This window comes from Mytilus galloprovincialis, chromosome 11 (assembly GCF_965363235.1).
Source record: "Mytilus galloprovincialis chromosome 11, xbMytGall1.hap1.1, whole genome shotgun sequence".
NCBI classification, from domain to species: domain Eukaryota; kingdom Metazoa; phylum Mollusca; class Bivalvia; order Mytilida; family Mytilidae; genus Mytilus; species Mytilus galloprovincialis.
Window position 1 is genome coordinate 17,266,301 of NC_134848.1, and position 16,024 is coordinate 17,282,324.

Below are 16,024 nucleotides of genomic sequence, written 5' to 3' on the forward strand. Positions count from 1 at the left end.
AGATTGGAAATTTTAATTTGAGAGTTAAAATCGGAGAGGACGAAAAAAAAAGAGGGGGGGGGGCGGGTTCTTCCACAGGGAATATTTTGTTTTATCTTAGGAACTCTACATTAGAAAGTTTTTTTTAATTATTTAAAAAAAAAAGGGAAAACAATTGTAAGGCAAATTGTGAAGGTTCTTTCTTCCTTTCTCCCGTGGGGCTATCTCGCATATATCTGGTTTACCGTCAAACCGAGCGCATGCATGTCTTTTTGTTGTTTCTGTCACTAGGTGGCTGTATCATTGACGTTTATCCAAAATTTTCATATTGAAGCACAATGCACACGTAAATATTGTTTTAGAACATGAATTTAAAGTTTCATGTCATGCATACTAAAGTAAAGAAAAGCAAAAAGGCGACTCAAAGAACTAAATAGAAAAAGACGAAATGATCTGATTTTCTGTACCTCAAATTTGTTTAACTGAAACAAAAAAAAATGTCTTCACTGGGAACTCTCGAGCTGAAACCTACACTCTTCAGGTTAGCAGGGACAATACTCTGTCTTTAATTTTGTCATTTTTGCGCATTGGATCGTTAAAAACCCTGTCAGTGGTTCAAAGTATTACTTATCAAAGACATGTCTACTAAGTTAACGAATGCTGCATTCGAATAGGGACAGCTCTATTCATTCTCAAAAATTTTGCAATCTTTTGACATAGAAAACACCCTTTTCTATTTAAAATAGATATTCTACATTATAAGGTGTCGACTTGAAGTTAGTAATGGAACTTGAATAACTTTGAAAAGTTTAATTTGTTATAAAACTTAAACAAAAGGTTGCCACATATGTAATATGATGGACACACCAACCTTTAATGACAGTACCCTTTTATGTTCCCTTATCCTTGGAAATCTTAAAAATCTTAAATATCTTCTTATTAATTATTGGTTTCCCCTTAAACATCTGACATTAATTTTAAATGGTTCTGCTTTAAAATTCATCTAGTAATCTTTCTATTATTTAAAATTATTAAAGGTTAAGATTTTTCATGTCCAGCCGCACATATTACAGTGTTATCCGGATTCATCGTTATACGATGCGGGAAAAATTGCTATTGTCAAGTTCAATTTCAAATAAATAGATTCGTGTTTGAACAAAACTATGATCTGATGTACAATGATTGGTGTATTCATTGTTGGTCTTTAATGCCACTTTTATCATTATTTGCTATTTCATGGCGCCCAGCTGTTTTTGAGTGTAGAAAGATGAGACGCCCGGAGAGAACCCCTGACTTTCGGCAGGGAAACTGTCAATCCTAGTCACTTAAGATTGGAGTCGAACCAAGCTACCACGTGTAGGGTTCAAACTCTGAAATAAGCAGTGAAGTAGTAATATTTACTAACGAAAGAAACTGTTTCTCACTTTATCCAGTTTTCGTTTGATATATAGTTTTGTTTTCTATTTTTCAAATTGAAGAAACTAAGACGTTTTAAAAACAATTTGAAGAAAACAAGGTAGCCGAGTGCATAGTTCTTTCAAACATATTATTGTATCGCTAGAAGGCTGTGTGGTCATGCCAAGAAATTGCCTCCGTTGAAATTTTGCAAACATCCCATAGAGCAAATTACATGGATGATTATTATTAACCATTTGGTATATGGCCGTGTTCTAAGCGACACGTACATTTGTACATGCAGGTCATATATTAATTTGTTGAATGAAATCCAATCTTTAACTACTAATAGGTGCCGCAGGAGGTCAACCGGAATTTTTAGCGAGGATTTCTTGGCATGTAACAGATAGAAAACTCAGGGTAAGAATTTATAGAGCAGACAAGGGGCAGTGGCAAATATTTCATGTATATTATGAACACAGAGAAGATTACCCAGGCACCCTTTGCCAAAAACAAAATCTTTTTCATCCATGTGCCTTTGGACTTTATGTTTTGAATTGTAGTTTCACTTTCCATATTCGGTATTCATTCTAATGTAAGCTCCACGTGGCAAAAATCACGTGATGCAGGAATATTGTATCTTGGAGTTAGGCTATTTCTTTCTTTTCTGGCGGGGACTCCAAGCAGACAACATGCATGTTTTATAACGCAACTGTATATTTTCTTATTAAATGAAGAAAGTTGCCGGTCCAGTACAAGGATAGATCGGTTAGAAAGCAAGGTTTTAATTTTAATTAGATTGGAAATTTTAATTTGAGAGTTAAAATCGGAGAGGACGAAAAAAAAAGAGGGGGGCGGGTTCTTCCACAGGGAATATTTTGTTTTATCTTAGGAACTCTACATTAGAAAGTTTTTTTTAATTATTTAAAAAAAAAAAAAAGGGAAAACAATTGTAAGGCAAATTGTGAAGGTTCTTTCTTCCATTCTCCCGTTGGGCTATCTCGCATATATCTGGTTTACTGTCAAACCGAGCGCATGCATGTCTTTTTGTTGTTTCTGTCACTAGGTGGCTGTATCATTGACGTTTATCCAAAATTTTCATATTGAAGCACAATGCACACGTAAATATTGTTTTAGAACATGAATTTAAAGTTTCATGTCATGCATACTAAAGTAAAGAAAAGCAAAAAGGCGACTCAAAGAACTAAATAGAAAAAGACGAAATGATCTGATTTTCTGTACCTCAAATTTGTTTAACTGAAACAAAAAAAAATGTCTTCACTGGGAACTCTCGAGCTGAAACCTACACTCTTCAGGTTAGCAGGGACAATACTCTGTCTTTAATTTTGTCATTTTTGCGCATTGGATCGTTAAAGACCCTGTCAGTGGTTCAAAGTATTGCTTATCAAAGACATGTCTACTAAGTTAACGAATGCTGCATTCGAATAGGGACAGCTCTATTCATTCTCAAAAATTTTGCAATCTTTTGACATAGAAAACACCCTTTTCTATTTAAAATAGATATTCTACATTATAAGGTGTCGACTTGAAGTTAGTAATGGAACTTGAATAACTTTGAAAAGTTTAATTTTTTATAAAACTTAAACAAAAGGTTGCCACATATGTAATATGATGGACACACCAACCTTTAATGACAGTACCCTTTTATGTTCCCTTGTCCTTGGAAATCTTAAAAATCTTAAATATCTTCTTATTAATTATTGGTTTCCCCTTAAACATCTGACATTAATTTTAAATGGTTCTGCTTTAAAATTCATCTAGTAATCTTTCTATTATTTAAAATTATTAAAGGTTAAGATTTTTCATGTCCAGCGGCACATATTACAGTGTTATCCGGATTCATCGTTATACGATGCGGGAAAAATTGCTATTGTCAAGTTCAATTTCAAATAAATAGATTCGTGTTTGAACAAAACTATGATCTGATGTACAATGATTGGTGTATTCATTGTTGGTCTTTAATGCCACTTTTATCATTATTTGCTATTTCATGGCGCCCAGCTGTTTTTGAGTGTAGAAAGATGAGACGCCCGGAGAGAACCCCTGACTTTCGGCAGGGAAACTGTCAATCCTAGTCACTTAAGATTGGAGTCGAACCAAGCTACCACGTGTAGGGTTCAAACTCTGAAATAAGCAGTGAAGTAGTAATATTTACTAACGAAAGAAACTGTTTCTCACTTTATCCAGTTTTCGTTTGATATATAGTTTTGTTTTCTATTTTTCAAATTGAAGAAACTAAGACGTTTTAAAAACAATTTGAAGAAAACAAGGTAGCCGAGTGCATAGTTCTTTCAAACATATTATTGTATCGCTAGAAGGCTGTGTGGTCATGCCAAGAAATTGCCTCCGTTGAAATTTTGCAAACATCCCATAGAGCAAATTACATGGATGATTATTATTAACCATTTGGTATATGGCCGTGTTCTAAGCGACACGTACATTTGTACATGCAGGTCATATATTAATTTGTTGAATGAAATCCAATCTTTAACTACTAATAGGTGCCGCAGGAGGTCAACCGGAATTTTTAGCGAGGATTTCTTGGCATGTAACAGATAGAAAACTCAGGGTAAGAATTTATAGAGCAGACAAGGGGCAGTGGCAAATATTTCATGTATATTATGAACACAGAGAAGATTACCCAGGCACCCTTTGCCAAAAACAAAATCTTTTTCATCCATGTGCCTTTGGACTTTATGTTTTGAATTGTAGTTTCACTTTCCATATTCGGTATTCATTCTAATGTAAGCTCCACGTGGCAAAAATCACGTGATGCAGGAATATTGTATCTTGGAGTTAGGCTATTTCTTTCTTTTCTGGCGGGGACTCCAAGCAGACAACATGCATGTTTTATAACGCAACTGTATATTTTCTTATTAAATGAAGAAAGTTGCCGGTCCAGTACAAGGATAGATCGGTTAGAAAGCAAGGTTTTAATTTTAATTAGATTGGAAATTTTAATTTGAGAGTTAAAATCGGAGAGGACGAAAAAAAAAGAGGGGGGGCGGGTTCTTCCACAGGGAATATTTTGTTTTATCTTAGGAACTCTACATTAGAAAGTTTTTTTTAATTATTTAAAAAAAAAAAAGGGAAAACAATTGTAAGGCAAATTGTGAAGGTTCTTTCTTCCTTTCTCCCGTGGGGCTATCTCGCATATATCTGGTTTACCGTCAAACCGAGCGCATGCATGTCTTTTTGTTGTTTCTGTCACTAGGTGGCTGTATCATTGACGTTTATCCAAAATTTTCATATTGAAGCACAATGCACACGTAAATATTGTTTTAGAACATGAATTTAAAGTTTCATGTCATGCATACTAAAGTAAAGAAAAGCAAAAAGGCGACTCAAAGAACTAAATAGAAAAAGACGAAATGATCTGATTTTCTGTACCTCAAATTTTTTTAACTGAAACAAAAAAAAATGTCTTCACTGGGAACTCTCGAGCTGAAACCTACACTCTTCAGGTTAGCAGGGACAATACTCTGTCTTTAATTTTGTCATTTTTGCGCATTGGATCGTTAAAAACCCTGTCAGTGGTTCAAAGTATTACTTATCAAAGACATGTCTACTAAGTTAACGAATGCTGCATTCGAATAGGGACAGCTCTATTCATTCTCAAAAATTTTGCAATCTTTTGACATAGAAAACACCCTTTTCTATTTAAAATAGATATTCTACATTATAAGGTGTCGACTTGAAGTTAGTAATGGAACTTGAATAACTTTGAAAAGTTTAATTTGTTATAAAACTTAAACAAAAGGTTGCCACATATGTAATATGATGGACACACCAACCTTTAATGACAGTACCCTTTTATGTTCCCTTATCCTTTGAAATATTAAAAATCTTAAATATCTTCTTAATAATTATTGGTTTCCCCTTAAACATCTGACATTAATTTTAAATAGTTCTGCTTTAAAATTCATCTAGTAATCTTTCTATTATTTAAAATTATTAAAGGTTAAGCTTTTTCATGTCCAGCGGCACATATTACAGTGTTATCCGGATTCATCGTTATACGATGCGGGAAAAATTGCTATTGTCAAGTTCAATTTCAAATAGATAGATTCGTGTTTGAACAAAACTATGATCTGATGTACAATGATTGGTGTATTCATTGTTGGTCTTTAATGCCACTTTTATCATTATTTGCTATTTCATGGCGCCCAGCTGTTTTTGAGTGTAGAAAGATGAGACGCCCGGAGAGAACCCCTGACTTTCGGCAGGGAAACTGTCAATCCTAGTCACTTAAGATTGGAGTCGAACCAAGCTACCACGTGTAGGGTTCAAACTCTGAAATAAGCAGTGAAGTAGTAATATTTACTAACGAAAGAAACTTGTTTCTCACTTTATCCAGTTTTCGTTTGATATATAGTTTTGTTTTCTATTTTTCAAATTGAAGAAACTAAGACGTTTTAAAAACGATTTGAAGAAAACAAGGTAGCCGAGTGCATAGTTCTTTCAAACATATTATTTTATCGCTAGAAGGCTGTGTCGTCATGCCAAGAAATTGCCTCCGTTGAAATTTTGCAAACATCCCATAGAGCAAATTACATGGATGATTATTATTAACCATTTGGTATATGGCCGTGTTCTAAGCGACACGTACATTTGTACATGCAGGTCATATATTAATTTGTTGAATGCAATCCAATCTTTAACTACTAATAGGTGCCGCAGGAGGTCAACCGGAATTTTTAGCGAGGATTTCTTGGCATGTAACAGATAGAAAACTCAGGGTAAGAATTTATAGAGCAGACAAGGGGCAGTGGCAAATATTTCATGTATATTATGAACACAGAGAAGATTACCCAGGCACCCTTTGCCAAAAACAAAATCTTTTTCATCCATGTGCCTTTGGACTTTATGTTTTGAATTGTAGTTTCACTTTCCATATTCGGTATTCATTCTAATGTAAGCTCCACGTGGCAAAAATCACGTGATGCAGGAATATTGTATCTTGGAGTTAGGCTATTTCTTTCTTTTCTGGCGGGGACTCCAAGCAGACAACATGCATGTTTTATAACGCAACTGTATATTTTCTTATTAAATGAAGAAAGTTGCCGGTCCAGTACAAGGATAGATCGGTAATAATTAGAAAGCAAGGTTTTAATTTTAATTAGATTGGAAAGCTTAATTTGAGAGTTATTATCGGAGAGGACGAAAAAAAAAGGGGGGCGGGTTCTTCCACAGGGAATATTTTTATCTTAGGAACTCTACATTAGAAAGTTTTTTTTAATTATTTATTTAAAAAAAAGAAAGGGAAAACAATTGTAAGGCAAATTGTGAAGGTTCTTTCTTCCTTTCTCCCGTGGGGCTATCTCGCATATATCTGGTTTACCGTCAAACCGAGCGCATGCATGTCTTTTTGTTGTTTCTGTCACTAGGTGGCTGTATCATTGACGTTTATCCTATATTTTCATATTGAAGCACAATGCACACGTAAATATTGTTTTAGAACATGAATTTAAAGTTTCATGTCATGCATACTAAAGTAAAGAAAAGCAAAAAGGCGACTCAAAGAACTAAATAGAAAAAGACGAAATGATCTGATTTTCTGTACCTCAAATTTTTTTAACTGAAACAAAAAAAAATGTCTTCACTGGGAACTCTCGAGCTGAAACCTACACTCTTCAGGTTAGCAGGGACAATACTCTGTCTTTAATTTTGTCATTTTTGCGCATTGGGTCGTTAAAGACCCTGTCAGTGGTTCAAAGTATTGCTTATCAAAGACATGTCTACTAAGTTAACGAATGCTGCATTCGAATAGGGACAGCTCTATTCATTCTCAAAAATTTTGCAATCTTTTGACATAGAAAACACCCTTCTCTATTTAAAATAGATATTCTACATTATAAGGTGTCGACTTGAAGTTAGTAATGGAACTTGAATAACTTTGAAAAGTTTAATTTTTGATAAAACTTAAACAAAAGGTTGCCACATATGTAATATGATGGACACACCAACCTTTAATGACAGTACCCTTTTATGTTCCCTTGTCCTTGGAAATCTTAAAAATCTTAAATATCTTCTTATTAATTATTGGTTTCCCCTTAAACATCTGACATTAATTTTAAATAGTTCTGCTTTAAAATTCATCTAGTAATCTTTCTATTATTTAAAATTATTAAAGGTTAAGATTTTTCATGTCCAGCGGCACATATTACAGTGTTATCCGGATTCATCGTTATACGATGCGGGAAAAATTGCTATTGTCAAGTTCAATTTCAAATAAATAGATTCGTGTTTGAACAAAACTATGATCTGATGTACAATGATTGGTGTATTCATTGTTGGTCTTTAATGCCACTTTTATCATTATTTGCTATTTCATGGCGCCCAGCTGTTTTTGAGTGTAGAAAGATGAGACGCCCGGAGAGAACCCCTGACTTTCGGCAGGGAAACTGTCAATCCTAGTCACTTAAGATTGGAGTCGAACCAAGCTACCACGTGTAGGGTTCAAACTCTGAAATAAGCAGTGAAGTAGTAATATTTACTAACGAAAGAAACTGTTTCTCACTTTATCCAGTTTTCGTTTGATATATAGTTTTGTTTTCTATTTTTCAAATTGAAGAAACTAAGACGTTTTAAAAACAATTTGAAGAAAACAAGGTAGCCGAGTGCATAGTTCTTTCAAACATATTATTGTATCGCTAGAAGGCTGTGTCGTCATGCCAAGAAATTGCCTCCGTTGAAATTTTGCAAACATCCCATAGAGCAAATTACATGGATGATTATTATTAACCATTTGGTATATGGCCGTGTTCTAAGCGACACGTACATTTGTACATGCAGGTCATATATTAATTTGTTGAATGAAATCCAATCTTTAACTACTAATAGGTGCCGCAGGAGGTCAACCGGAATGTTTAGCGAGGATTTCTTGGCATGTAACAGATAGAAAACTCAGGGTAAGAATTTATAGAGCAGACAAGGGGCAGTGGCAAATATTTCATGTATATTATGAACACAGAGAAGATTACCCAGGCACCCTTTGCCAAAAACAAAATCTTTTTCATCCATGTGCCTTTGGACTTTATGTTTTGAATTGTAGTTTCACTTTCCATATTCGGTATTCATTCTAATGTAAGCTCCACGTGGCAAAAATCACGTGATGCAGGAATATTGTATCTTGGAGTTGGGCTATTTCTTTCTTTTCTGGCGGGGACTCCAAGCAGACAACATGCATGTTTTATAACGCAACTGTATATTTTCTTATTAAATGAAGAAAGTTGCCGGGTCCAGTACAAGGATAGATCGGTAATAATTAGAAAGCAAGGTTTCAATTTTAATTAGATTGGAAAGCTTAATTTGAGAGTTAAAATCGGAGAGGACGAAAAAAAAAGGGGGGCGGGTTCTTCCACAGGGAATATTTTTATCTTAGGAACTCTACATTAGAAAGTGTTTTTTAATTATTTATTTAAAAAAAAGAAAGGGAAAACAATTGTAAGGCAAATTGTGAAGGTTCTTTCTTCCTTTCTCCCGTGGGGCTATCTCGCATATATCTGGTTTACCGTCAAACCGAGCGCATGCATGTCTTTTTGTTGTTTCTGTCACTAGGTGGCTGTATCATTGACGTTTATCCTATATTTTCATATTGAAGCACAATGCACACGTAAATATTGTTTTAGAACATGAATTTAAAGTTTCATGTCATGCATACTAAAGTAAAGAAAAGCAAAAAGGCGACTCAAAGAACTAAATAGAAAAAGACGAAATGATCTGATTTTCTGTACCTCAAATTTTTTTAACTGAAACAAAAAAAAATGTCTTCACTGGGAACTCTCGAGCTGAAACCTACACTCTTCAGGTTAGCAGGGACAATACTCTGTCTTTAATTTTGTCATTTTTGCGCATTGGGTCGTTAAAGACCCTGTCAGTGGTTCAAAGTATTGCTTATCAAAGACATGTCTACTAAGTTAACGAATGCTGCATTCGAATAGGGACAGCTCTATTCATTCTCAAAAATTTTGCAATCTTTTGACATAGAAAACACCCTTTTCTATTTAAAATAGATATTCTACATTATAAGGTGTCGACTTGAAGTTAGTAATGGAACTTGAATAACTTTGAAAAGTTTAATTTATTATAAAACTTAAACAAAAGGTTGCCACATATGTAATATGATGGACACACCAACCTTTAATGACAGTACCCTATTATGTTCCCTTGTCCTTGGTAATCTTAAAAATCTTAAATATCTTCTTATTAATTATTGGTTTCCCCTTAAACATCTGACATTAATTTTAAATAGTTCTGCTTTAAAATTCATCTAGTAATCTTTCTATTATTTAAAATTATTAAAGGTTAAGATTTTTCATGTCCAGCGGCACATATTACAGTGTTATCCGGATTCATCGTTATACGATGCGGGAAAAATTGCTATTGTCAAGTTCAATTTCAAATAAATAGATTCGTGTTTGAACAAAACTATGATCTGATGTACAATGATTGGTGTATTCATTGTTGGTCTTTAATGCCACTTTTATCATTATTTGCTATTTCATGGCGCCCAGCTGTTTTTGAGTGTAGAAAGATAAGACGCCCGGAGAGAACCCCTGACTTTCGGCAGGGAAACTGTCAATCCTAGTCACTTAAGATTGGAGTCGAACCAAGCTACCACATGTAGGGTTCGAACTCTGAAATAAGCAGTGAAGTAGTAATATTTACTAACGAAAGAAACTGTTTCTCACTTTATCCAGTTTTCGTTTGATATATAGTTTTGTTTTCTATTTTTCAAATTGAAGAAACTAAGACGTTTTAAAAACGATTTGAAGAAAACAAGGTAGCCGAGTGCATAGTTCTTTCAAACATATTATTGTATCGCTAGAAGGCTGTGTCGTCATGCCAAGAAATTGCCTCCGTTAAAAATTTTGCAAACATCCCATAGAGCAAATTACATGGATGATTATTATTAACCATTTGGTATATGGCCGTGTTCTAAGCGACACGTACATTTGTACATGCAGGTCATATATTAATTTGTTGAATGAAATCCAATCTTTAACTACTAATAGGTGCCGCAGGAGGTCAACCGGAATTTTTAGCGAGGATTTCTTGGCATGTAACAGATAGAAAACTCAGGGTAAGAATTTATAGAGCAGACAAGGGGCAGTGGCAAATATTTCATGTATATTATGAACACAGAGAAGATTACCCAGGCACCCTTTGCCAAAAACAAAATCTTTTTCATACATGTGCCTTTGGACTTTATGTTTTGAATTGTAGTTTCACTTTCCATATTCGGTATTCATTCTAATGTAAGCGCCACGTGGCAAAAATCACGTGATGCAGGAATATTGTATCTTGGAGTTGGGCTATTTCTTTCTTTTCGGGCGGGGACTCCAAGCAGACAACATGCATGTTTTATAACGCAACTGTATATTTTCTTATTAAATGAAGAAAGTTGCCGGGTCCAGTACAAGGATAGATCGGTAATAATTAGAAAGCAAGGTTTCAATTTTAATTAGATTGGAAAGCTTAATTTGAGAGTTAAAATCGGAGAGGACGAAAAAAAAGGGGGGGCGGGTTCTTCCACAGGGAATATTTTTATCTTAGGAACTCTACATTAGAAAGTGTTTTTTAATTATTTATTTAAAAAAAAGAAAGGGAAAACAATTGTAAGGCAAATTGTGAAGGTTCTTTCTTCCTTTCTCCCGTGGGGCTATCTCGCATATATCTGGTTTACCGTCAAACCGAGCGCATGCATGTCTTTTTGTTGTTTCTGTCACTAGGTGGCTGTATCATTGACGTTTATCCTATATTTTCATATTGAAGCACAATGCACACGTAAATATTGTTTTAGAACATGAATTTAAAGTTTCATGTCATGCATACTAAAGTAAAGAAAAGCAAAAAGGCAACTCAAAGAACTAAATAGAAAAAGACGAAATGATCTGATTTTCTGTACCTCAAATTTTTTTAACTGAAACAAAAAAAAATGTCTTCACTGGGAACTCTCGAGCTGAAACCTACACTCTTCAGGTTAGCAGGGACAATACTCTGTCTTTAATTTTGTCATTTTTGCGCATTGGATCGTTAAAGACCCTGTCAGTGGTTCAAAGTATTGCTTATCAAAGACATGTCTACTAAGTTAACGAATGCTGCATTCGAATAGGGACAGCTCTATTCATTCTCAAAAATTTTGCAATCTTTTGACATAGAAAACACCCTTTTCTATTTAAAATAGATATTCTACATTATAAGGTGTCGACTTGAAGTTAGTAATGGAACTTGAATAACTTTGAAAAGTTTAATTTATTATAAAACTTAAACAAAAGGTTGCCACATATGTAATATGATGGACACACCAACCTTTAATGACAGTACCCTTTTATGTTCCCTTGTCCTTGGTAATCTTAAAAATCTTAAATATCTTCTTATTAATTATTGGTTTCCACTTAAACATCTGACATTAATTTTAAATAGTTCTGCTTTAAAATTCATCTAGTAATCTTTCTATTATTTAAAATTATTAAAGGTTAAGATTTTTCATGTCCAGCGGCACATATTACAGTGTTATCCGGATTCATCGTTATACGATGCGGGAAAAATTGCTATTGTCAAGTTCAATTTCAAATAAATAGATTCGTGTTTGAACAAAACTATGATCTGATGTACAATGATTGGTGTATTCATTGTTGGTCTTTAATGCCACTTTTATCATTATTTGCTATTTCATGGCGCCCAGCTGTTTTTGAGTGTAGAAAGATAAGACGCCCGGAGAGAACCCCTGACTTTCGGCAGGGAAACTGTCAATCCTAGTCACTTAAGATTGGAGTCGAACCAAGCTACCACATGTAGGGTTCGAACTCTGAAATAAGCAGTGAAGTAGTAATATTTACTAACGAAAGAAACTGTTTCTCACTTTATCCAGTTTTCGTTTGATATATAGTTTTGTTTTCTATTTTTCAAATTGAAGAAACTAAGACGTTTTAAAAACGATTTGAAGAAAACAAGGTAGCCGAGTGCATAGTTCTTTCAAACATATTATTGTATCGCTAGAAGGCTGTGTCGTCATGCCAAGAAATTGCCTCCGTTAAAAATTTTGCAAACATCCCATATAGCAAATTACATGGATGATTATTATTAACCATTTGGTATATGGCCGTGTTCTAAGCGACACGTACATTTGTACATGCAGGTCATATATTAATTTGTTGAATGAAATCCAATCTTTAACTACTAATAGGTGCCGCAGGAGGTCAACCGGAATTTTTAGCGAGGATTTCTTGGCATGTAACAGATAGAAAACTCAGGGTAAGAATTTATAGAGCAGACAAGGGGCAGTGGCAAATATTTCATGTATATTATGAACACAGAGAAGATTACCCAGGCACCCTTTGCCAAAAACAAAATCTTTTTCATACATGTGCCTTTGGACTTTATGTTTTGAATTGTAGTTTCACTTTCCATATTCGGTATTCATTCTAATGTAAGCGCCACGTGGCAAAAATCACGTGATGCAGGAATATTGTATCTTGGAGTTGGGCGATTTCTTTCTTTTCGGGCGGGGACTCCAAGCAGACAACATGCATGTTTTATAACGCAACTGTATATTTTCTTATTAAATGAAGAAAGTTGCCGGGTCCAGTACAAGGATAGATCGGTAATAATTAGAAAGCAAGGTTTCAATTTTAATTAGATTGGAAAGCTTAATTTGAGAGTTAAAATCGGAGAGGACGAAAAAAAAAGGGGGGGCGGGTTCTTCCACAGGGAATATTTTTATCTTAGGAACTCTACATTAGAAAGTTTTTTTTAATTATTTATTTAAAAAAAAGAAAGGGAAAACAATTGTAAGGCAAATTGTGAAGGTTCTTTCTTCCTTTCTCCCGTGGGGCTATCTCGCATATATCTGGTTTACCGTCAAACCGAGCGCATGCATGTCTTTTTGTTGTTTCTGTCACTAGGTGGCTGTATCATTGACGTTTATCCTATATTTTCATATTGAAGCACAATGCACACGTAAATATTGTTTTAGAACATGAATTTAAAGTTTCATGTCATGCATACTAAAGTAAAGAAAAGCAAAAAGGCGACTCAAAGAACTAAATAGAAAAAGACGAAATGATCTGATTTTCTGTACCTCAAATTTTTTTAACTGAAACAAAAAAAAATGTCTTCACTGGGAACTCTCGAGCTGAAACCTACACTCTTCAGGTTAGCAGGGACAATACTCTGTCTTTAATTTTGTCATTTTTGCGCATTGGATCGTTAAAGACCCTGTCAGTGGTTCAAAGTATTGCTTATCAAAGACATGTCTACTAAGTTAACGAATGCTGCATTCGAATAGGGACAGCTCTATTCATTCTCAAAAATTTTGCAATCTTTTGACATAGAAAACACCCTTCTCTATTTAAAATAGATATTCTACATTATAAGGTGTCGACTTGAAGTTAGTAATGGAACTTGAATAACTTTGAAAAGTTTATTTTTTTACAAAACTTAAACAAAAGGTTGCCACATATGTAATATGATGGACACACCAACCTTTAATGACAGTACCCTTTTATGTTCCCTTGTCCTTGGAAATCTTTAAAATCTTAAATATCTTCTTATTAATTATTGGTTTCCCCTTAAACATCTGACATTAATTTTAAATAGTTCTGCTTTAAAATTCATCTAGTAATCTTTCTATTATTTAAAATTATTAGAGGTTAAGATTTTTCATGTCCAGCGGCACATATTACAGTGTTATCCGGATTCATCGTTATACGATGCGGGAAAAATTGCTATTGTCAAGTTCAATTTCAAATAAATAGATTCGTGTTTGAACAAAACTATGATCTGATGTACAATGATTGGTGTATTCATTGTTGGTCTTTAATGCCACTTCTATCATTATTTGCTATTTCATGGCGCCCAGCTGTTTTTGAGTGTAGAAAGATGAGACGCCCGGAGAGAACCCCTGACTTTCGGCAGGGAAACTGTCAATCCTAGTCACTTAAGATTGGAGTCGAACCAAGCTACCACATGTAGGGTTCGAACTCTGAAATAAGCAGTGAAGTAGTAATATTTACTAACGAATGAAACTTGTTTCTCACTTTATCCAGTTTTCGTTTGATATATAGTTTTGTTTTCTATTTTTCAAATTGAAGAAACTAAGACGTTTTAAAAACGATTTGAAGAAAACAAGGTAGCCGAGTGCATAGTTCTTTCAAACATATTATTTTATCGCTAGAAGGCTGTGTCGTCATGCCAAGAAATTGCCTCCGTTGAAATTTTGCAAACATCCCATAGAGCAAATTACATGGATGATTATTATTAACCATTTGGTATATCGCCGTGTTCTAAGTGACACGTACATGCAGGTCATATATTAATTTGTTGAATGAAATCCAATCTTTAACTACTAATAGGTGCCGCAGTAAGGTCAACCGGAATTTTTAGCGAGGATTTCTTGGCATGATGAATACATTTGTATTTTGAACATAACATATAGCTTTAGTCTAAGTTTTAGGTTTTGAGACGTCAATAATGCTTTGCAAGTCTGTGATAAATCTGGAGAAATATGCAGTGTTACCACGATGTCATAGAAGCAATTATATAGGGTTTAAATCCCTCTTGGGAAGAACAAACAGTGTGCTTATATTTTTACTGTGTTCTAATAAAAACGAAGGTGTGGTATGTTTGCAAACGAGACAACTCTCTACAAAAGACCTAACAACACATAAATCAACAACTATTTGTCAACGGTGTTGTATATTTGTACTGACGAATCAAAATAAAGTTTTCTTATCTTATCTTATAACGCACTACCTTTAACAATGAACAAAGCACATATCGCGCAGTCATCTTTAAGAGGCCCAGAAATAACAAAATGTAAACCATTCATTTCTATACGATGTTACAAAATCATTTCTATACGATGTTACAATATCATTTCTATACGATGTTACAATATCATTTCTATACGATGTTACCATATCATTTCTATACGATGTTACCATATCATTTCTATACGATGTTACAATAAAAATTATCATTTATATCGAGTCATGCATAACTAACAAGTCGTTATTCTTTGGTATATGTAATATTCAAACATTAGAGTATTGAGCTATAAAATCGACATTTTTTACATATTCGAGCGTCACTGATGAGACGAAACGCGCGTCTGGCGTAAATATAAAATTTCAATCCTGGTATCTATGAAGAGATTATCTACAACCACTGTGTTGATGCCACTGCTGGTGGAGTTTTAATTCCTTGCAGCACTTCTGTGTTGACTTGAGTTTTCATTGATATGTTCATAATTATAAATTAACTGTTAACATAACTCTGAATTTTTAAAATACTAAGGCTTTTCTAACTCGGGTATAGATTACCTTAGCTGTATTTGGCAAAACTTTTAGGATTTTTTGGTACTCAATGCTCTTCAACTTCGTGCTTCATTTGGCCATTTTTTACATTTTTTTTATTCGAGCGTCACTGATGAGTCTTTTGTAGACGAAACCCGCGTCTGGCGTAAATATAAAATTTCAATCCTGGTATATATGATGAGTTTATCATATGACGAAAGAGAGACAACCACTGATAAGATTCTAGTTTTGGATAGGGATACATAGGTTACAATAAACTATTTAATTTCAATGGTCGTCCATAAGTAACCCAACCACCGCGGGGACAA